The sequence below is a fragment of the Oxyura jamaicensis genome, chromosome 2 (genome assembly GCF_011077185.1).
Source record: "Oxyura jamaicensis isolate SHBP4307 breed ruddy duck chromosome 2, BPBGC_Ojam_1.0, whole genome shotgun sequence".
NCBI classification, from domain to species: domain Eukaryota; kingdom Metazoa; phylum Chordata; class Aves; order Anseriformes; family Anatidae; genus Oxyura; species Oxyura jamaicensis.
Window position 1 is genome coordinate 121,794,107 of NC_048894.1, and position 24,728 is coordinate 121,818,834.

Here is a 24,728-nt window from a genome sequence, read left to right on the forward strand (position 1 = left end):
TCTTAGCCATGTTTTTTACAGCTCTGACTACCACCTATTGTGTTAGATGCCAAAATGTCACTTGTTCTGAAAGCTATGGTCTGTGTCATCATTAAAATAGGTAAACTTATTTGTTTGGCAATTAAAAAGTTGATAAATTCACAGGTTTAGTTTTACAGGCCTAATACGTGAACTCTGTAACACAAAAATTAGAAATGGATAAAGATACTTGCATTTAGTTGCTACCATTCTATGAACTTAATCCACAACAGAAATGCCATTTACTTCTGCTTCAGGCTTTCCTGTATAACATGATAAATCCTCAGATTCCCCTAATACAGCGATGTCAAAATTCCATGCAATCAGTTCCCATTGCTACTCACACTAATGCTCCCCAAGATTTTGAAATGGGTTCTCATCAACAGTTCTGAAAGATCAAAATACCTGTTTAGGTTTTTAAATATCAGAACAAGTTCAAAAATTCCCAACAAGTTCAAAAATTCTGATTAACGTTAAGCAATATGAAAAATGAACATAATGACTGCATTAATTTAGCTACTGAGTAGATTTTAACAGAATTGCTCTAGCAAAGTCCTCATACTATCCTGTTCCTTAATGACATGCAAAATATTATATGTCATAATTGTAAATGCAAAATATATTTTGCAGTGTTATTGGCAGAGTAATCATTTCTAAAGGGACAAAGTCGCAAGTTCCATGCAAAGGGAAAAGCTCTAATTCCCGCTTCAATTCTTAGCCAAAGATGGTTATATATTGTTTATTACCAATGTTTGGAAGTCAGTACTGAGCCATATTCTTTGCTGTTAGCTGTTTTATTAGTACTTCTTTGGACTCACAGGGGTCAGTTTCTGCATAGTAACATCTAATGCAAAACTGAAAATCTCTGTGGAGGTCAAAATTAGATCCCACAGTGACAAATCTTTAATGCATGCATTAGAACTGACAGCAGAATCCAAACCAGTTTTCCTTCACTGCACAAACAAGAAGGATTTTTATACTTGTGGATGGAAGTTGCTCATGCTTTTACAGAGAAAAGACTGTCATATGTCAGAGATGATTTTGCAGTTCATTTGCATGTGCCCTCTTGCTAAGTCCCTTACATTTCAATGTAATCAGAGTGTTTTTCTTTAATTCTCATTTTAGGGAAACATATGTTTCTTTGTATGTGTGTCTCACAGAGAAATGAAAGATGGGGTCAAGCAGAAGACTTCCTTGGCCTCTTGGAATGTGCCCAGCTGCTGACGGGACTGGTCTGTGCTACATGGCATAGCTGGAACAAACAAACATGCTGTTTATCTAACAAAAGAGACAGCTACCTCTGATCCTCCCTTTGTTGCTCTGAAAGCACAGCTACCCATATTTCAATACTTAAACACACCAGTATTGCCTCAGACACAAACCACAAACAGCAAGAGAACAAGCCATCACAACAGCAATGAGATCTCTTCAATAGCTGAGATCTCTTCACGCTTATAAGTTAAAAGCACACAGCAATAAATATCATAAAGACAGAACTATGGGTAAGAGAATCCGATTTACATTTAATAGGACATTCTAGGCTTCTTTGGCCTGATCTTGGTGACATGGTGAGTGAATGATGCCATTTCACTGATTTAAAATGAGTTATTCTTTTATCTGGAGTAGCCAACACAAACTCTGAAATCAGCAGATTGCACCCACATTTATTAGATTTTTTTTTTTTCTGATTGTCTAAGTGTATCTCTTCAGGCGTAGTTAACCCATATATAGTCACAGCAATTCAAATTTTGCTTGAAGCTTAAATAAGAGGTTAGAGAATTGAAAGAGTGTTTATACAGCCTTAAAATGAATGTTTTAGCAAGAAACTAGGAAGTGTCCCTGTGTATGAAAAAAGTGGATGTGTAGGAAGTATCTCTTAATTAAAAAAAAAAAAAAAAAAAAAGGAAAGGAAAGTCATGCGCAAAAGGTCACTTTGAGCTCTCTTATATGCATGGCATCATCTGCTACATGAAATTAGGAAAGCTAGGAGGATAAGCAGTTTCCTTTAATGGGAAAAGATGGCAATTTCTCCAACAAATAGCTCTATGTGATGGCAGTAGAGCTCAGAGAGAGGGAAAAATTGAGGGGAATTACACTGCAGAATCAACATTTTCCCTAACCCCTATGGGAAAAAGATGCCCATTAGATGAGCGGATATAATCTGACTGGATTTGACAAGTGCAGTGTACGTCCATGCCAAAAGTGTGGTGTTTTTTGTTTGTTCATTTGTTTGTTTCAGATTTAGTTACCAAGTGCATTACGTTTATGATTTGCATACCTTCACTTACTATTACTGTCCTTGTTTTTTCTTCAAAGGTCAATTATTACATTGCAAATGCAGTGTAACATGCACTATATATGGCTTATGGCTATAAATAAGTATGCTGCTGTTTTGTTTTATTTTTCTTTGAAGTTCTGAGAAGCAACTTTGAAACATCAGTACTGTATTGCGAAAAATATGTCTAATGGATTAATGTGGAAATTTTGTATCCAGATCAAGTATGGCAATAATGTATACTCTCATGTAAAAGGAGTGACTTTTCAGCAGGTTATTAGTAGACATCATGCAGTGGTAACAGTGGCTGTTCCCTCTTTTGGCCCTTAAATTTAAAGAGTTTCTTATCCTTATAGATCTCTAAATGTGACTTAAAAGTTAGAATGCTCTCTCGAGGTAAATAATGGCACAATCCACTTAGGCAAAAACAAAAGCTTTTTTTTTACTCCAGTCCTTCTGGAGTCCTGGATGATTCAGAGTGATCTCTGAATTTTCTAGTTGGAAGTAAAATCTCAGGACATCTCAGTATAGATGCACTAGGAAAGGAACAGCACGATGCACCATAATCAGCTTTCTCAGGAAAAATCAATTATATATAATTGGTCAAAATCATCTCCTTCCACAGTCATTTTTAATAAATGGAATTGCATCAATTTAAATTGGGGCCCAAAAAGTCACATAATTTAGAGATCTCCATAATGTCTTCAAGAGCTTCAAGGTAAATTCTATCTTTATATTTTGCTTATTCTTTTTAGAATTTCTTAATGTTTCATCCCATTCTTTTCAGATGTAGTAGCTAATTTGGTCCTGACTTACTAGAGCTTAATTTGGAGTAGAAAATCCATTTGGTATCTTAATGCATCATATAATGGATCTTCATCAGCCCTGGTAATGTTGGTTTTTCAAAATGCTGTGACATGCAGTTTTGAAACATAGTTAAAGCATAACAATATTATTCTTTACTTTGAATTCATAGGAAAAAAAGTCAATTTAAAAGTGTGACTACTATTAGGATACAGGGTCAAATTCTCAGTCCCAGTAATGCCTGTTTGCATCATTCAATCAACAAACTGGTTCTTCTGTTAAAACATTATTAAAAATGCCAAAGGTATTTGTAAGGTGTAAGTGAGAGCTATACTGATATCCATGGGAAAAAAAAAAAAAAAAAAAAAAAAAAAAAGGTGGTGCAGAGAAAACAAGTTAAGGAAACATTAAGTTGCAAGTAATCTTAGTAAAACATATATAAAAGTTAACTCTTCCCCCCATAAAGCCAGAGGCAATTCTACAGTCAAGTGCAATTGCCCAGTTCACTTTGATAAGATACACAGAAATAGTATTTAAAGAAAGGGGAATGTCACACTTAAACTTAACATTTTATGTCAAAACACTCATTTACTAGTGCCATTGGGACCTCCAAATTAAATTGGCTTTTGGTTGATGACTCATTCACAAACCACTCTTGATTTGTGTCAATACATTAGCATTGTGTGTCTTTGATAACTGGTTCAGCTGAATGATTTTTAGTCACTGTGCTCTTCATGAAGTGCTCATTTTGATTAATCATTATTTGTGGGATGTTATTGGCCATACAGTATATTTTCTGCTTCTTGATTAGCTGACTGAAACTTTAACAGAAGATAATGAGTTATGACTAACAAATAATGAACAGTGAGCAATGAACAATATATTTCCAGTACAAATTTGGGGAATATTGGTGATTCACAGACACTGTTTTGAATACTATGAGTAATGGAAGACAAATATTTGGAAATCTCTTGTGCCAGCAAGTAGAGCAACAAATCTATGGTCATTCATTTGTGACTATATTGCAAATGTGTTTCTTGCATCATCCCACCAACTCAAACTCTGAGGTAGATTCATAAACTAATGCAATCTCTTTACTAGGTATACAGGAGCTCAAATTGGAAAGTCATCCTGGCTTTGGATGGAATAGAGCTAATCTTCTTCACAGTAGCTGGTGTGGTGCTGTGTTTTGGATTTAGGATTAAAATAATATAGACAACCCACCAAAAATTTTATTTGTTAACAACATATTTCAGCTGCTGTACAGACTTCAGATGATATTGGTACTATTCTGGTATGTTTTCAGTAAATACAGAATAAAAGGCTCTCTTTGCTACAGTTGTTAGATGCTTGCAAAATCTAATTATGGTTTCATACTCCTTAACCATTAACATCATTCCTTTAACAAGCACTAAATTAGGCATAGGTGTCATATGTCATCAGGAAATCAAACACAGAAGGTCATGACTTTTATGACTTCTTGTGACATATGAGTTACAGATACTAAATCCCATATACACAATTATTTTCCCCAATTTTAAGGACAAAAAGCAGAACTAGGAAATCCTAAAATAAATTGTTGGGGTGTCTTGTACTAAGGGTGAAATAAAAAAAAAAGAGACTAACTTCCACTGAAATCTTGACTTGAGCATTGTGATTCCTTATAGGACCAACCAAAGGAATGGAGCTTGCTGTAGTTTCATCCAACCCACTAACAGGCAGTGAAATTCCTTCTGTTTCTAAGCAGTCATCATGAAAGGTGTTATAAATACTGATCCTGCCTATATTTTCTGGATTTATTTATTTTATTCTATTTTATTTTAACTCGTGGATGGTACTCTGAAATCTATCAGTTATAAGCCAAAAGGAACCTTGGGGCATGTAGAGAGAAATCTCACTCAGAGTGAGAGCTGCATTGTTCATTTATTTAGGAGCAGAATTTGGATAGCTTTGTTGTAGGAGTGAAGTCAGAATTTAAAATAAACTTTTAAAATGGCTGTGCTTTCTGTGCTGGGCTTTGTTTAGTCAGGTAGATTTCATTCCTGCTCTTTGCTTTCTCTGATGTTTAGAATGGCTGCTAGGAGGATAAATCAGCTTTTCTTTTCATATAGAAAGTTAACACAAACACTAGATAACTTGCAGAGACTTCAAAGAAAAATGATAAAAACGCTTTGCAGGCATAATAATAATAAAAATCCTCAGCACTCTTCATCCTCATCACATTTACTCATCTCTACAGTGAACAGATATGCTTAAGAATTTTTTGGCTGAAAAAGGCCAAGTGAATTTTCAAAAAGCATTTTGTGTTCAATTCAGTGCTGAAAAAAAATAAGAGTGGACATTCCTCTAATCTTAGGATCAAAATAGGTATCCTACTGTTTCTAAAATTTAACTCTGGAATTCAATGAATATAAATACAAGTAGTGAAATACTCTGATTTTGAAACCAAAATTGAATAGGGTTTTCTTTATTTAATTTTAAAATAACAGCTATTAAAAATAAATAAATCTTTGGCACTGCTGTGCAGCTCCTAAACAAGTAAAATGAAAATCTAACATGATCTATTTTTTCTGTGTTTAATACAAAAACACCTGCCTCACTTGTATTTCTCACTTACTCTCCAAGGAATTTATTATTCGGTATCTTAGACCCACTCACATATCATGGCAAGTATTTTGCATTTATCAGCAAGGTACATTTAATAATATATTTCTGAAGTAGTCAAAGATTAACACTCATAAAGGAATCAACTCTCAGGATGAGTCAACACAAAGAAATGATTATAATTCTTTTATGACTTGTTACGTGGCTTGGTTTGACCTGCTCCTATTTAAATGTAGTTTCTATGACAAGAAGGAGAAAAGAAATTTAGAAAGCAAAGTGGGACATCTAATGTAGCTCTTATGTACATGGAAATCACCACAATTTTCTAACTATGTTACAGACTGAATTTGCAGGCATAATTAAAAAAATAAATCCTCAGCACTCTTCATCCTCACCCCATTTCCTTAGCACTACAATGAGCAGACATGTTTAAGAAATTTTGGCTGATAAAGGCTAACTAAATTTCCAGAATCATTTTGTGTTCAATTCAGTGCTTCAGACAGTATGAGCGTTCCCAGTATCCCCAGGCATCGTCTCCTCTAAATTGTCTTATGCCTAAGGACCTGTAGGTGGGGACAAAGTAAATTCTCACACCTTCTATTTCCCTTATGTCTTTCAGTAAATCTGAAATTACAAATTATACTTATTTTCCCTTGTTCTCTGTCTCTGAACTGTGCTCTGCTCTTCTCAGGCCTCCAAACCAGTCCAGACACCCAAGAAGAGTCTAGGAAGAAACCCTGAGAAATTACAAGCCACCATTTTTTCCTTTACTGTGCAAAAAGATATTCTTTTCTGGCAAGCTCTGGCAGCAGTTAAATGAGGTCTGTAGCTAGATCTATGTGCTATATATGCAAAAATGTGCTGCTGAATAGCTGCAAAATAGATAAATCATGAAATAGATAAACTGTTGGTACATCTCTGTCTGGAATCTCAGGTGGAAGGAAAGTGCAAATTGCTCAGATGGAGCATTCTGGTTACAATACCCTTTGCAAAGGGGAGGTATAGAAGAAAGGTGGTATAACTGGAACTCACACCCATTACTTTATGAAAAGCCAGAGGACAAAACCAATGAAAAAACAATCCAGTTGTGATTTTGCCTACTGTGAGGGAAGACCAGTGAGCATCCTGCCTATTGGCCTTCACTACAATTTTTAGTGCCTACAGAGGAGAGAAGAATTCACCCTCTACTCCTTGTATTTCTCCATTCTCCTTTCAGACACCTGCTGATTTTGTTTCCTCATTTTTAGCTTTTAACATTATTTTTCCAGAGCAGAAGACTGGTTAGTCACCATCTTATTAATTTAATTAATTAATTAATTAGTTAAGGTGTGGTGCTTTTTTCCTGCAAATAAAGTATATTTTATGTACAGTGATTCACATAGGACCCTATATAAAAAATTGCATTAATAGTAACAGTCTTTACCTGCTTAACTGTTTCACAGACTGACAGAAATCATATCCCTGAATATCACAGCAAACTACTCCAAAATTCTGGTTTCCAGTGACCGAAGAACACCTGGACCTATGACCACAGATGAAATTGTTTCTGCCATAAGTCCAGTAACATTTGCCATTTCTGATATAGAGTCCTGAGTATGAAGATTGGGAAGTATTTTCAGCTGCTTTATTTATCCTACACTATCTTTCCAAGTAGGTATTTGTAAATACTTGCACACATATTCACATGCATATTGCTGATCATATGTACTTGCCTATGCATGCATGCATATGTGTGTGTTTATGCTTATATATATGAACACTAACATTATGCATTTATAGTCACTATGACTGTTAAGCTAATTCAGAGAACAGAACTTGCACTGAGATCACCGTGTTTCTCCATATCTGGCTTAACAACACCTAACAATATCTTCATGAGTAGATAAATCAATAACTGAATCATGACTTACATCTAAGTACACATTTCTTTGCATCTTCTTTAAAACAACACTTTTATTATTATTATTATGTTAATCTTAGGACCAATATTATTTTCTTGCACTACTTGGTTTGGCAGTGTGTATTGAACATAAGTCACACTGTCAGTATCGAGTACATTTGCTCCCATATGTGAGATATTACAGAGTTCTGGGCCTGAAAAATATTTGAGCTGGAGGCCATGTAGCAATTTCAGACACTATAAGCTCAAGGCAAATAATTATGGAAAAACAGTAGATCAGGGAAACAGAGATTAAAGTCTTGATTTGAGCAGTGGTGGATGGAGAAAAAGGAAACAAGAGACTGAGGAGATCCAAGGTCTAATTATGAGGGCTTTAGACTTTCTACCCCTCTTTAAATGGATGAGAGAACAGATCCCAGCAACCAGGTCCTGGTCTGTACTTCAGCTGCATCCCAGCTCTGGGATGGGATCATTCTAATTTGTGCACTGTTTTCTCTCTCCTGCTTTTCCATAGGAGGAAAACTGAAAGCTGCAAAATGAAAAAGTAGAGTGATCTCAGAAAAGTCTAGCTTTGTCTCCAGTGCCAACAAGCTGTACAAGCTATGCAATGTACTGTTACTTTCTGTTCCTGTACCTCTTCGGAGATACTGCTTTATACACAGAGAACTCCACAATTATGTTCACACTGGGACACCATTCCCTTTTAATGGTTTCCTGATGCTATAATCATTTGCCATACTTTAAAAAAATAAACCTATGTTTTTCACAATAAATACATGCCTCTAATTGCCCCCCTTCCCTTCCCTTCCCTTCCCTTCCCTTCACTTCCCTTCCCTTCCCTTCCCTTCCCTTCCCTTCCCTTCCCTTCCCTTCCCTTTTCTTTTCTTTATTTTTTTTTTTTTTTTTTCATTTTCTCCTTTTTTGACAATTAGGTTAGATAAAAATGCATTTTCTATTCTAAGAATTAAGTTAATGAAAGGTATACTGTGATGGTCATTTTCACAGCCTTGTTGTGAGAAATGTTAACACTTCCATTCTTTGGTGTAAAGTTGTGACACCTGACAAGAAAGAAATCTCATGTAAAAATGTACCTTCTACAGATCTGCTAGAAAAATCCCGCAAAACAAACTCAAATTCAGTCAAATTATATGCTTTTGAAAATTATATGTTAGAGTCTCTGTAGAGCTTCACTTTCTGAAGATTTCTCCTTGAAAAAGATTTGGTGTAGCTGTTAAGGACTATAGGCAATCCAAACTATATAAGCTTTATCATCACAAATGTGTCTGAACTTTGAAGACTGATATTTGGAAGAGAAAGGCTGGGGCTGACTGTAAAGTAGAGAAGGATTTTGTGAAGCACAGGAGAAGGTGTGGATCAGCAAATAAAGTATTCACTTCCTGATCAAGCTCTCTCCATGAACAGAAAGGCAGTGTTATGTTCCCTAGTTTTCATACCTTACTTAGCACAGACTCAGTGTTCCTGAAATGTGTACCAAGGACTGCTACTGGATTTTGCTGGTGAAAAATACTTCAGCTAAAAAGTCATAGTTCTTCAGTTTTGTTGAATAAATGGGCTTTACCTGGCTATGAGGAATTAGGAATTAGCTTCTGGCAACAAAACACTCTTGCATATTATCTTTATGAAATCAAAATACAATTATATGGAATCACACTGTCTTCCATAAATAGTATGATGCACCACCTAAGATTTAAGGACATACAAGTCCTAGTGAAAGTAAATTCTAAGTGCTTTTTCAATGCTCATCAAAGACAGAAAATTGATATTACAGGTTTGGTCAATGAATTCTTGCTGCTTAGAGCCTTTGCCTAGCAAATTATACAATAATTCTTTCAAGGCTGTGTTGAACTTAAAAGGAAACTGCAGCTTACTGAAAAATATATGTCAATTCTTAAACTTCATGAAAAATTCCTTCAGAAAATGATGGCATTTCTGACATGATGTTATCTATCTGTTCACTGGCAATGATTCCACTAGGACAGACAAAATGTGCCACAGACATTTTTGTGCTATACAAAAATAACAAACAAGATCTTTGTCTAGCTGTACTGAATATGAGCTTCCAGTAGGTACTGCTAATTGGCCAGTAAAGCCCCTGTGGTATTGTGGTATCAACAAGAATTCAGGGGGTAAAATGCATGAGATAACATCTGTCTATCATGTTTTCTACACTCTTGGGTGAAAAAAGTCCTGGCCTACTCATGCCCCCAGAGCTGGAGTTATCAGCATTCTGCTTCTCACCTCCAAGGTCAGGATTCATTTCCTTTTTTCAATACTTTTACCTATGAAGAATGAACTAAATAAATGGAATCGACAGATAAAGTATTTTATGAATAAATTAGGAAATCTTTCCTTCATGTCATTGTCACCCCTTAAAGTGACAGATTAGCTGCTGATCTGAAATCTGTCGGGTGAATTCTTGAGCTTACACCCTCCTGCCCTCCTTGGAGAAACTGCTAGTTAAAAAAAAAAAAAAAAAAAAAAAAAAAAAATATCTTTTTCCACAGAAAAACAAAGAAAATAAAGAAAATGGTGAATCTTGGAGCTGTAGGTTTCACTCCACCACACAGACTCAACCATTATATAGGCATTCTCTGCTAGGAACAATGATTCCTTTCCTTTCAGAAAAGCAGGATTTGCAAAGCCTGACAAACTCCACAGACCTCGTATTAGTTGACATTCACCAAGTTTTAACTAAGATCTAAATCTATGTTGTTTATTCACACAGAAAGCATCTCTGGTCTTTATTTCTAATTGATTCACTTTACAAAGTCATCTGCTTAATGTTTAAAGTTGTTTTATAAACAGGAGGTTCAAAGTTGAGTCTGTCTCTTCATCTTCAGTGTACCTAGCTAGGTCTACGTGTTCTGGCACATATGGAATGTAGTATCGTGCATTGATCTAACACACTCAAAATGTGTAGACACCAGGGAACAAATTAAGGGCAAAATCCTCCTCTCAGATCTGTTGTGCATGGATCAGAGATAAGCAGTACAAATTAGAGCTTTTCTCAGCTGCAATGCACAAATGTTGCTTCATGAGTTTCCCTCTAGGCTTCAAAAGGAGGTTGTGCCAGTTGTGCAATAACATCCTCTTTGGGCCAGGCAAATCTCTGAGGGTGTGTGGTCTGGCCAAAAAAAAAGATCATTTTATCTTTCAGGTCTTCACTCCCATTAGACATTTGCACATACACACTTCACTGAACATGAGATCAAATCAATACATGCAGGCCTGCTCAGGAATGAAACATGAGCACTCAATAAAATAAATAAAGAAATATGTGCACAGTCCCCAGCCTGATGAAGAATTCAAATAGCCTCAGAGTGGTTTTACAGGTTTATACATAGAGCTTGTTTAATTTTCTGTTAATTCTGTTAATTCCCTGTGTTGTGTACTTATTGCAATTTACTTTTACTCTAATTAAAATAAAATATTAGTCAAGGTAGCTGTGTTTATCCTTCATCATTATAGCCAGGAGGAAACCACTGCATGGGTTAATGATGGATTTTCACCTACCTTTAATGTTAATGGTGGCTGTGAATTTAGATTTCCATGTGATTAAGAGGAAGGTTGTACTGCATGCTGAACTACATCTGAGGCATGTCTGCTCTCGGTCCAAATGTTATACCACATTTTGTTGGTCACTGAGATAGGGTCTCATCAGAGTACTGTCACCTGGGAGCCAAGAGATGATGGCTATTGCTAGTGAGACAAATGCAGTGAGATTTGTACCTACAAAAGATGTAATACGTTTATTTGTGTCAGCACGAATATTGTTTCTCATGTACAGGAGGGAGCAATCTTGTGTTTTGTCTGTGAAATAAGACACTCTGAAACAATCGAATGCATTGAATTTATTTCCAGATACAACATCAGCAATTGGTGTGCTGCTAGATAGGTGTTCACAGGGTTTATGCTCCAGTAATCTGCTCCTGGGAAGAGATCCATCATTTCAACGCTCTGAGGTGTCTGGGCACTGAGCTCTGGGAGGGATTTGGGACTCCTGTCTTGGAAATAGGTTTGATCGATCTAGTGGCTAGGATCTAGGAAAAGCGACCACTCCTGTTTCTAAAGAAAATTCTGCAGTTCTTGTGAATATATGGAATAGTTGAAAATCAGATTATAAATTACCAAGTCCAAGGTCAAGTGTAATTTCTGAAGAAGGCTTAAAAATAGAGCCTGCTCAAAGGAGAAAAACTTTCTTGCCTCATTGAGTATTCCTCACTGAAATCATTGCAGCTATAGTTTGGATTCCTCCTGGTTTGTAGATTGAGTTGAAATGAATTTGGATCCTATGTCCTGTATCTTTTTATTTGAGAAAAATGAACAAACAAACAATAACAACAAAAAACACCCAGTAAAAAATGTTGCTCTTGTCCTGTGGCATTGTCAGTAGAAGACTCCTGAATACCAAGGCTGTTGCATTTTTCTCTTTCAGTTTTCAAAAAGCCTTTTTTTTTTTTTCTTTTTCTTTTTTTCTTTTTTTTTCACTGGGACAAGTGCGTGACTAGATAATAGTTTGATACCTTTTTCATGATAAAATAGCTGAGGACAGAAATATGCCCTTATCTACTGACATTGTTTATGAAAAAAATACAACCTTCCATAAAGATAGTGTCTTTTGTTTTTCTAAATTGTTTAGTTGAAAAAGAGACTGATCCACTGATACACAAATAAGTGTCCCATGTTGGCAACTTTCTGCCTTGCTATCACTCCAAGTTCTTGAAATTACTGAGCCAAAAAACAAAGGTGGGAGGCAGAGTTTCTGTGGGTGAAACACAGCACTTCATCACAGATATCATCACAGTGCCTATTCACCAAATTACAGAAGATAAGAGACTTTTCTTTACGTAAAGGGCATTGTACTCCTCTCAGAATTATATTTTTATCCCCAAACACTGAACAATATGATTAAGTGTTCAGTATTTGGCATACCAAAGGGAGGGAAGGATACACAGCCTCATTCACATGCACTTGCTTCTAGAAATTTGGAGCTCTCTTTTTTTTTGCGAACTTGCACACAGAATTTAGACTACAGATTTGTCTTTGCTGCTGTAAACTACTTTGAGTAGTAGTTCTTATTACAGAAGATTTGATATTGTAATCTCCAGGAGTACCCCACTGTGTAAGGGAAACTGGGTTTGGATTAGGGTTAACAAAGGGAGAGATTAAATATCAGTAAATGACAAACATTTGAGACTGGGAAGAAGACTATTGTATAAGGATGGCTGCAAGTTTTTCCCAGCCCCTTCGTTTTCAACAGTAATAGATCTCTGCACTCAGCCTGAGGCTCAACCAGGGTATACCATGGCAGTACATCTCTGGCCCTAAAGAACAGTTTTGAGGTGCAAGAGCAAAGTCAGCTTCAAATTTTGTTCACCCAATTCACAGGAACATGCTTCCAAAGATAAAAAGGATGTTGATATGTGGCGATCAAGCTTTGGACCAGTGTACAGAAAGAGCATAAAAACTGAGCAACCATCAATGTTAAGAAAATAGGACCCTTAGGAATTATCTAAAGGTCAAAGAAAATGAATAAATATTAATGCACTTATCATGCAGAATCTGAGAAATGTGCTGTTATGTCTGAAATATTATTCAAAGACAAGTATTGTAATTAAGGTTTTTCTTTTCCCTAGGCAGTGATAAAGAAATGCTGGGTTTATCCTCAACCTTTAGCCAGCAAGTGCTCCCCCTCTCTCTCTTAATTCTAATGTGAGTTCTTAATGCAATAACCCTTTCAGATTGAATGAATAGCTAGTTAATTCTTCAAAAGTGTGGCATTCTTGTTGCTAAGCATTTAATTTTTCCCCCCTGCTTTTCTCTTACTTCCAGGTGCATTCCTGGGCTACCACGGTTGCTCGTTTGTGTAACCCCATGAAGTCAGAAGGCTTAAGAGCCCCTAGAGCTAATACAAAATGTATGAGCATGCCATATCTCGAAATTCCTGCTGTCGGAAGTGTGGACTTGGAGGGGAGACAGGAAGCTTGAAGAGAGAAGTCCCAAAGGAAAAGGGGGGAAGCAGGGAAAGGAAAAAGGAAGACAAGGCATTTGAAAGCAAAAAGAACATAAAGGTTGGAAAAGACCAGAGAGGAGTGGAGCTAAGTGCTCAGCTGAGCATAGAGGTGTTTGCTGTAGGAAGGCAAACCTCGCTGAGTGACACTTACAGCCTCATTGCCCAGCACAGATATTAATCAGGTGTCTGTACCCCTTTTATTCCAGTATATACACTTAGAGGAGGAAGCCCAAGTCCACAAGGGGCCAGGGATGGTGCAAAGAGACTGCAGGTATTGAGACTTGGTGCTTGGTGCCAAATGACAGAGAAGAGTCTGTCCCCACACCCACCCTGTGCTCTGAGATGGCAGCCTCATACACGAGGCAGGCTGCAAGGCACATATAGGAGCCTTCCAACACAATTTCTGCTGTTTTCTTCAGTGCTAGCTTTGCCCATTTCATTAGAATGATGCCATTTATAACAGCTATGTATGTGCTGTGGACTTAGGGAATGTTGGGGGATAGCAAAGTTGTCAGACAGAGAGGTGGCTTCAAAAACGTCATGGTTTTGAATGTTCCACTTGCTGAAACCTTAACTGAGATACAGCCCAGAAATTGACTGTTTTATCCCAGTTCTTCTAGTGAGCAACCAGAGCAGAAACACACAAGTAGATGAAAACACTCTCCCCATAAACATATATTGGCAGGACCTATCTCCTGCATGGGTTATGGCTGTCTTGCCATGTCATTCACAAAGCTTGATGATCACTGGTTTAGAAAGAAGAGAAAAAATGAGTCAGAGAAAAATCTATTAAATTGCTGAGGCTCTTTTCAGGGGCCAGCATGTTACAGCAGGATCCTCAAAGGTCTGGCTTAGCTGTATAAGCAAGCTGGTGTCATTAGGCCCTAGGAACTCTTTTTTTTTTTTTTCATTATCACTTTCCCAGTCCTCCTCACCCACCTTCCTGACTTCTTTTTCCTCTGTTAGGCATGCGTCTAGGGGCTGGGATCAGGCAGTAGTAGTACATTACATGTACAGTACATACTCCTGTACATTCAAGCAAATCCCTTGCAGTGTTGTTTTCTCCTGATTTCTAAGAAAGAACAGAATATTGCAGAGTAGATGGACCCTCCCAAGTGCACTCTTCCAAATACAATGGGACATCTGCCATCAGCTCCCCAGAGCAATGAGAAATCTGGGGCCCATGTGATGGCAGCAGAGCTGGCTTACAGGCTGGTGCAGAAGAGCCAAGGGCTACAAGGCATCCCAGGGACCCCAGAGAAAAGAGAGGACTGTGTGCACAGTGATCCTCACCACCGTTGTACTGGAGGAAGAGGATGCTGGAGGAGGATGCTCTTCATCCAGCCTGACTGGGGCCATTTATGACTTTGCAGATCCCAGACCCTTAGGTGACCCCCATATCAAAGGTGTTATAAGACTGAATCATGTTACAGAGCTTGCCACAAAATAATAAAAAAGCAAGGCTTTTCTTGCTTCAACAGGCTTTAGTGAGGAGCTGGGATTTGTCACACTTGTGTGGAGGGACAGAACTGTGGAGGAATATACAGCACAATTTACTTTGGGTGTTACCACTTCTGCTGTTGCACTGCAACAACAGGCCAGAAAGAGTCATTTGCTTTTATGACGGGAGTGATACGATGCATGCAAACAGAAAAATCTTTCCCTTTGCCAGAGTACATGGACAAAATGCAAACACTAAAAACGATGAACACCCTTTGTCATTCTAGTCTTCCTTGTCCCAGATTTGCTCAGCTGCTGTCTTTGGGATATATGATGCATGCCCTGCAACTCCCTGAGCATCTGCTATGGGCCACTACGAGAGACAGAGAAATTAGCTAAAGGGACCTCTGGTCCGAGCCAATATGTGCTTATGAGGCAGCTCCTGCTTGCACTGTAGGTAATCCAGCATTTGTGCTGTCTGTGCAGCAAAATGAGAGCTCAGTTAGAGCATGAGCTAGTATAATTTTACTAGGTCGACGAGACTGATGTAGGTACAAATAGCACTGGCTCTACAAAATGCAAAACACAACATATTGTTGCTGAGGACCCTCTGTGTCTTCTCTCGCTGCTAGCAAGGCCAGTGCTCACGCCACTGTATGGCTATCCCTGCTGTTCGTCATACTCACTACATAGCAGATGTGCATCGCCACTTTCATGTAGAAGTGCACCCTTCCCTCAAGATCTGTGAGTTTCTCTTTCTTGCTGTCCTCCTGATACTCCAATAACTCAGGATCATCCACCTCTGGCTCCCTAGGACTGCATCTGTGCCTACAAAGCCAACAGACACAGAGCATGGCCCCAAGCACTGGCGCATGGTTGCCCATGTGGTCACAGCTCTGGCATGGTTCCTGGCACTGTTTGGCCCAGGCCAGCTAGCTCTCTCACAAGCAATGCCTGGGCACAGCTGGGTGTTAGCACGGGCCAAGGATGATTCCCAGTTGACAGTTTGAGGCTATTTTGGAGGGTTATATAGGTATGTTCATGCCTGGCTACTCAATGAAATGGAATGTGCCCTGGCACTGTCAAGTTGAACAGCATAACATGGACTCTGTTCTGAGAGAACAGTCTTGTTCATGGGGAAAAAAACTAACCTGACTTCTCTGAACATTAGCATCTTTTACCCTGTAATTGCAAATTCATTTTGCTTGCTGTCTAACCTCATGTTTTAGAAGACACTGATAGTCCAGATATTGGTGTAAAAATACAGGTTTATGGTAACTACTTTGTTACCAATATACCTGGGGGATTGGTGAGTAGAAATGACCTCATGGAGTCTATGAATGGCCACCCAATTCCATGCCAAAAATCTCAGGCAAAATCTAAGGCCCATAAAGAACATTCACGTGTCGCTACCTGGCACACACCACTAAACCCTCTCATGCAGCCTACAGAAGTTCAGGTCCTTCGGTGCAAAAGATGGAAACATTAAAAATCATATTGGGCCATAGGAAGGGATAACCTAGACACAGCCAGTACTGAAAGACGAGGGAGGCAATGAGGGGAAGAGGAGGTACAGTTTAGTGCAAAGAAGCAGGGGCAGAGGATGGGAAGCTGACGGATGTCAGACACTGTGAAGTTAATAATGTGAAAAAGCCAACCCCTCCTTCTGTCTGGAAAGCTGTGAAGTTATCCAGCACTGGGTAGCCCCTCTAGTCATTGAAGCTGTCAGTCAATTTTCTTCTTCATTTGGTAATTTCAATTGTTAGAAGGGGGAAGTTGGGGTATTCGATAAGAGAGACGGTCTGTGCTGTCTTATAGCTCAGTTCTGCAGTCCCTGCAGTCAGACAGCCTTGTCTAGCCTAGAAACATTAATCTGCTTCTGAATTCTGGGTCTTCAGCAGAGCTCAGAGAGCAGGAGTGGTACTTTTCTAAATCGTAAAAAATATCCTGTAAAGACAGTGGTGGGTATAAAGGTGGAGGTAAGTCGGATTTAAGGAGGTGTCTGACCAGCAGCAATGCAACAAGCCTGTGATCAGATCCCTTTGCAACACAGCAGCTGGCTTCTGCTGCAAGCAGCATGGACAGGAAAGGTGCTACTGATGTATTAAGGGACCTGTTCCTGCAAACCTAGCGCAGACAGAACTACTGAATCATGGACAATCTGTACTCTAAGAGCTTAAAGATTTGGATGTTGAGCTGTCAGAGCCTGAAGTGGAATATAGGACTGGATGCTTAGAAGAGCACGCAAACAAATACAAAGCCAGAAAGCACAAAAGGGTGAGGCTACGTGACTTCCCCTCCTCCAGCCCACTGCAATTTCAGGTGCAACACCAGCTGCTTCTCACTGGGAGCAACAAGAGTGGTCTGCTAAAACTGATCCACAAATTCATTTCTAAGGAGAAAAAAGGGAAACGTGGTGTTCCTTTTCTGAATGCATAATCACACAGCAAAAAGGGCTCGGCACAACAAAAGGGAAGGAAGCTAACAAACTGTCAGTACTTCTGCAGTCCTAGCACCATATATGAAAGTCTAAATGGTGGACAACTTCTTTCCCCAGTGTTTCTACCTTAGTGGTATTGGGGTGAAGTTACTTTTGCAGCTTGGCTGTTGAAGTGTGCCCATTGTAACCAAGGTCATGACATTTCGCCCAAACACCCCCAGCATCAATTCTTAATTCTGTTTCAGCTTGAAAATGTAACAGCACACACTTGATACATATCAATATAATGAAAAACTGGGGGATGTCAGACAAAAACTGTAGCACACTGTACTGCTGCTTTAAGAGCTGGCTGTGCAGCACAGAGAATAAACAGTGTGCACTAGTCTAGAATGAGATGGACTACAAATAAATTATTAAGCTTTTCTAGGAGGCGGACGGGACATTTTCACCTAGACTGCAATGCGTGTCATCACATACAGCAAAAGGATAAACAGGCTTGGGCCAACTTGATGAAAATTGATAGTGACTTACACAACCCTATTCAAAACCAGCCGTATCCAGATTAAGGCAGCCTTAGACAGCAATTTCCAGAATAATCCTACATAACACTTTCCAAGCCTTCGTAATCATTAGTATGTGTTGACTGGAAAAGGGTTTTAATGTGCTGATTCAGAGATTCCCTGTTTGTCTGCTGGATAACTAGAGGGGAAACATTTTCAAGTTTGTCTTTACATATTCACTCTGCCCTGTAGCCCCTGAAAAGCAGAGAGATTCCTGGGGGAGATTTCTGCTGCAGAAAGTCATCCTGCAAATTTTAGCTGGCTGTTTCGTTCTGATTAGAGATATTTTTGCATGACAACATGATTTAGTCTCAAGGCAAAATTTTCAAACCCTATTAATCCATTAGGCCTTTTTGAAAATAAAACAAAACAAACAAACAAACAAATGAAAAAATACAGTCTCAGTTTACAGTATGAAAGTTAGTACATTTTAGTGCAGGAACTCTTCCCTGATCCTCTCACAGAGCATTGACACTAACATTTTTTATTTTTATTTTTTTCCAATGAGAACAGTAGATGAGACATCACATAATCAGGATATGTTTCTAAAGAGCGTTTGAGATGGATGGTACACATTCAGGAGGAATTCAGACTGTCATATTCTGGGAGATATGGATTATAAGTCTCTTCTAGTATTCTGACCTTGCCACGCTTGTTTTCCTGTGTCTAAAATTCTTGTCAACCTCTATGATGCCATGATATGGGACAGGATGTTTGGAGCACACATAGCAAAAGATCATTAGTTTTAAGGTTAAAAGACCATCTTTATGTACTATTCCAGCACTACAGATAGGACTGCCCTTGAACCCTCATTCTGCTCCTTTGTACAGAAAAGCAGGATGAAATTCACCCATCTGAGACCTCACAGTCCTAGAAGGGACCTCAAGTGGTCATCTTCATACCCTTCAAAGAACAAGGATCAGTTATACTCAAGCCACCACACCTAAACTTTGTAAATCTTGTAACTATTTCTTTCTCCTTTATATACAATTTATATCTTATTTGTTGCAAAGCAAGCTGATTTCTCCTGGGTCTTCCTCTCTTGGACTCAAGAGATAACTGACCACCTCCTCTTTATAACAAACTTTTACAGATTAGGAAGTCATTCTCTTCTCACTTCTTTCTTCTGTTCCTTTTTACTAAATTAAATAAGCCATTCAGCCATTCCTCCTTGGACACATTTGCTAAAAACTGATCATTCCTAATGATTTCTTCTGGGTTATCTCCAGATGATATACCTCTGTCTTTAAGTGCAGTGTCCCAAATTGTATACAATACTTCCACTAAAGTTTCTCCAGTGGCAAGTAGAGCAGAATTATTTCTTTCCTCTAACTTATATCCAACACTGCTCCTAAATACATCCCAGAATGAGCCTTTTTCTTTCACAGCAGACTCATATTGTTGAGCCATATGGGTTTGTGGTACATTATAATTTCTTGATTCTTTTTCTGACCTGTTTCTACTTGGCACATCTTAAATCCAAGTTCCACTTGTCCTTTACAAAACTCTGTTTTGCTGCTTTCAGACTGAAGATGCTCCTCTTGCTTTGAAATCCTATGTGTTCTTCCAGAGGCTGCACCTCTTCTGAAGTAATACAGGTGCTCTCCCTGCTTCATTGGCGACAGCCCTGATGACAATTATTGACCAGAACATGGTCAAAACCAGATATCCATGCTGTAAGTGCTCTCCCAGTTTGACTGCAAACATTGTTAACTACAGTTCAACAGGGGCTTTTCAATACTTTCAAGTGCTAAAAAGAAAAAGAGCTCCTTAGACAGGAATAAATAAATTACAGCTTCAGTTTCAGTATGACTCATTCTGTATGACCCTACAAACACATGGAAATTTCACCCAGGAAGTTGCATCTCTGGTTGCCCAAGCACAAGTGTTATTTTGAACAAATCTGCAAGTTCAGTGTTCTGCTACTTCATCTCAACAGAAGGGACACATTACCTCTAGCCTGGATAAACTGCATTGCTTTTAAAAGACACAAATTCTTTGAGAACCTCAAGTGCTAGAAAAAGCTATGCATGAATCTAATGCGGGAGTGATCTTGAAGATCTGGACCTGGAAGTGAACTGAGAGGCAAAGGGTATACATTTAATGTATTCTTTCCAAGAGAAAGCAGCATTATTCTTTCTTAAGAAGCACTTTCTTGAGCTTTTGTGAGGCTTCTCAGTTCAAGGCACCATGAAGGTCACTAACTTTTTGCAAATCAGTGTTGATCACTGTGGGTGGATCCTTGACTGAGAAGAAAGGACCAGAGCAAGATATATCGCTACATATATTGCTCCTTTCCTTTTATAACAATATAACTATGTGTTGAACACAATCCCTGTTAACACTGAGAAATGAATACTTTCAATTCAAGGGTAAGGGACAATATCAGGATACCTCAAAATGTTTTCCATCCTTGGTTAGTCATTCCTTTGTTCAGCAAGAGCAAACCTTCCTGGCCCTCCTTGCTCCTAAACTTCCCTCTAAATATTTAGGTACAACCAATAAAATTGGAGGCATGCTAGAAGTGGTATCACTGTGTCAAGCTATAGCCTGTCTTCTGATTTTCCCTGAGGGGGTGCTGGAAATACTGAGTCATATTGTTAGAAGAAACAGTAACAGAGCGTATGCTTACAGTGAAGCAGACTTTAAGCAGTGGATTAAGCCATTGCCTTGTTTAACTTTGTGCTTAGCTTTGCTGCTGCACAAATCTGTAGACATTTTTGTCAACCTCTCTCTCTCCTGAGTCATATTATGAATGAAACTGATGCAATGACTCTGGCTGGTCAATCTTTGTTTTGGCTCTTTTCAATGAGTCTGAGACTATCTCAGTGCTCCAGCATATAAGAAAAGCACTCAGAGAGACACAGAAAACAGAAACTGCTGTCCATTTTTTTAAATGTTCACTTCTTAATCAGTTCCAGGTTTTGAGTGCTCATTTTCAGGGAGCTGCTGATGCCCTTAGTTACCATTCAGTCCAATTGGCATTGAAGCTTTTCAGTGCATTACAAAATCAGGATGAAAGTCCTTACTTAGTCTGAGTACCTAAAATCAGTGGACACTTCTGGCCCCAGTTCAGATATGAAGTTGTATTATTATGAACAGTTATGTTTGCAGTTAAAGGCAAGAGGAGCAATTTATTAGCACAAAACAGACACTTATTCAATGACACTTGTAGGAACTGAATTAAGTACTGTCCTTCTCTAGAACAGAGGTAAGAGTAGCATCCACGCTGTATTAGCCAGAGAAGCAGGGTAAGTTGTGAGCACAGGCTTTCTCTTTTTCCAGAGAGAGCTCGCACTTAGATCAAGTAGCTACATCAATAGAAAGTGTTTAATAACTACTCTGGGCTGAACAAAGCTCTCTAATATCAGGTACGCACAAAAATAGCCCAGAGAGAAAATACACCTTCTTCTTGCATACACATTATGCAAGCTAAAGGTTATTTCTCAGTATTGCCTTTCTAAGTGTGATGTGCCCAGCTGTTTAAAGAAAATCTGCACTAATGTAACAAAAAGTAGACCAACAGGAGCTCAGACCTCTCCACTGCAAAGCAGAGGAGAATGAAGACAGCTTAGTACCCTGGGGCTAGCAGACCTGGAATTTCCTTTGTCATGAGCACTGCTTCACTTCACCTGAATGTGTCATGCTGGTGAATTATTAGATTAGATGCTGGTTAATTATTAGATTATTCTAATATACATCAAAGACTTCTGGAGGCTTCTGAGTCGTCACAGTTTAATATGTTCATTTATCAGGTGCAAGTAGGAGAAATGAAAACTATTGTTTTTTTAAGACTTTTTAAATGATCTTATATTTTCAAATCCCACTCATTGGGCCATCTCTGTGATACCTCAGAAACTGCAGTGTAGTGCTAAAGGGACACCTGGGTTCCTTTTCATGCTTTGAAATAGCAGATTGGTGGCATTTGTGTTTTTATTTAAAAAGTGATAGCATAAAAACTTACCTGGATATTCTTCAGGCCAGAGCAAGCATGCACTGAGGTCAATGGATGTTTCCAGACAGTTTTAGAAGTAATATTTATTTCCAAGAGTTCAACAATACCCATATCCCTATCACAGTTTAGATAAAGATTTATTTATTTATTTATTTATTTATTTGTGGTTTTCTATTCCAAAAAGGTTTCAAATGTACTGCTTTGAACTTCAAGATACCTTACTAATCTCAGTCTACTGACAGTATGGCAAGGACTGGATTTGGAGGTGAAAATAAATTACTGGTAGAAATAGGAACTGATTTTTTGTTTGTTTGCTTCTTTATTACCCCGTATTTGTGTGAGGTTTTTATTTTTCCTCAATTCCAAAAAATATATAAATGCAGCTAAAAGAATAAATATGTTCACAATGATCTTCTATAGGAATGCAAAAGACGCATGTATTCCTGTATTCATCTGGTGAAAAATATAGCAAACGTAATTACTTCACCAGCGGCGAGAGCTGAATGAATGAACTTTACTTGGTCCTGTCCTAGCAGAGTGAAAAAATACTGAAAACCAACAGGTAAAAATATTTCTGAGGGAAGCAGCTACCTTAATTTTAGCACCCATCCTTCCACTGAAAAATTAAGTCTAGTTGTATGTTTCCTGAAATATCATGAGACAAACAGAACAGTTCAGTAGTCCAATCACAGCTTAGGTTGCTTATCACTGAGAAGGGAGCAAAGGCCTCTCTGAAAGCAACGAGAATTGCAGTGGATGGCTGAATTCTGCTGCAGTCATTGGAAGACCACTGAATTTTGATATTTTTTTTCCAAGAGTTTTTCAGTCACCTGGCTTTTGAGTTTTGAGATAAGGGACTGTTATTGAGGAAAAGAAAAGGAGCTAAATATGAAAAAATACCTCTCATAGAATTGCAATATAATTGCATTCTTGTTGTTTGATAAGTACAAAAACAAGTCTGAAGTTTTGCGTGTATTTAGTTGTATTCTTTAAAACAACAGCAAAAGGTTAAAATGTATGCTATTTATTACTTTTTTAAGATAAGGGTGTTCATTCATTAAACATAGTGAAGAAAATATACAGTCTAATTCTTCATGAAAAAATTTAGTTTTATATTTACTGCACTGGGGCAACTACACTGGGATAATAATAGACTGTGGTAGCTTTGAACGAACTGTTTTAAGTTGTTGCTCCAGTAGTGTGTGAAATGAAGTGCCTCCTCAGCTACACATGGGTATAAAGGGAGGCCTTTACAGGCAGTGAGAAAGGTATGAGCAGAAATTGTTCATTTTTCAAAAAAGAAATCTGAGAAGTGCCTGAAGCATTGAGGGCAGGGGAAAAGGTATGCACTCAGCATTTCTGGATATTGAGTAACTACTATATTTCATCTCATACATCTGAAATCAGTGTTCAGCACTGAACATCCCGTACTTAAAATGCAAAAAAAAAAAATCATAAAAACACAATACAGAACAGAATTATATGTTATTTACTGTATTACTGCTTTATCTGCATACATCATATCTATTGTGGAATTGTTTTTTTCATATAATGGATCTGAATTTTGAAAAAATACCTCTCAGATATTTCTTGCTTTCTTCCCTTAGGCATTCCCAAATGATCCCCTGCTTTCTATAAAAGTTTATTTTTTCTATGAATCAATCACCATTCACTCTGTAGGAAAGCCCTTTCCATCTGATGTCTTTATATGCATCAATATGTTTTATTTTAACCCTTGACAACATGAGGCTTATTTAGTACAAGCTTCATTTACCTGCTTGGAGAAGATAGTCTGGATCTTGACCATATTTCCTGACAGTTTTTCAGTGTTCTGTGGTCTAATCAGGAGAAATAATTCTTTTGAAGATCCGCTTCGAAATGTAATTTCACTTTTTATCATTTGTTTGAAAAGTTTCATTATTCCTCTTTTGATTGCAAGATCTGAAATTGTTTATTTGTGCTACCTGATTGCAAACTGATATACGCAGCTGTTGACTAACAACCGTGATCTATTTTTGGTTCTCATATTAGAAGTGGGTTTTACTTTCCTTGTGAAAAAATGTTGCCCATGGCTATGAAGGAAGCTACGGGGATCTGAATGCAAAGGATATAGCATCTTCATATATATGTGTAAACACATACTCATCACATCAGGGGATGAGTTCAGGGGATTACAGCACTCAGTGTTACAACCCAAGACATTTTCCCTTCATCTCAGCATTCAGGAACACACACTTGTTTGGCTGGAAAATGAATGATGCCATATTGATTAGGACAACCTGTCCTATATTGTATTTAGGTGTCAGTAATGTTGCCTTGTATCTTCTTTAATGGACGTCTCTCCCCATCTTGGCATGCCTCTAGAAGAGGCACCTGCCTGTCTTTCTACACCCTTTATTCCCAGAACTAGCAGAAGGCGTTCATTACACTAAAGAATGACACTGATCCATAAACTCCAGTCTCACCTGAAAGTGATGGAAATTTCTGGGTGCAAAACACATCATATTCCTAGATTATTGAGACCTTTCTGAATGAAGTACAACATGTTAGGATACTCAGCATGTTTCTTTTGTTGTACAAGTGCACCAGAAACCTTATAGATTTGTCCCCAGGCCTACTGAAATAAATACAGCTAGCTATCTACTGCCTGGAAAAAAAAAAAAAAAAAAAAAAAAAAAAAAAAAAAAAAAAAAAAAAA

General features: G+C 38.1%; 1 long non-coding RNA gene across 1 annotated transcript; it reads right to left on the reverse strand.

Moving 5' to 3' along the window:
- Window positions 1–22,589: 22,589 nt before the first annotated feature.
- On the reverse strand, window positions 22,590–24,651 carry LOC118162751. The gene is made up of 2 exons (XR_004748606.1): window positions 24,496–24,651; window positions 22,590–22,887 (listed from the first exon to the last, which is right to left on the reverse strand). It is a non-coding gene; the product is annotated as an uncharacterized LOC118162751 (long non-coding RNA).
- Between the last annotated feature and the right edge of the window lie 77 nt (window positions 24,652–24,728).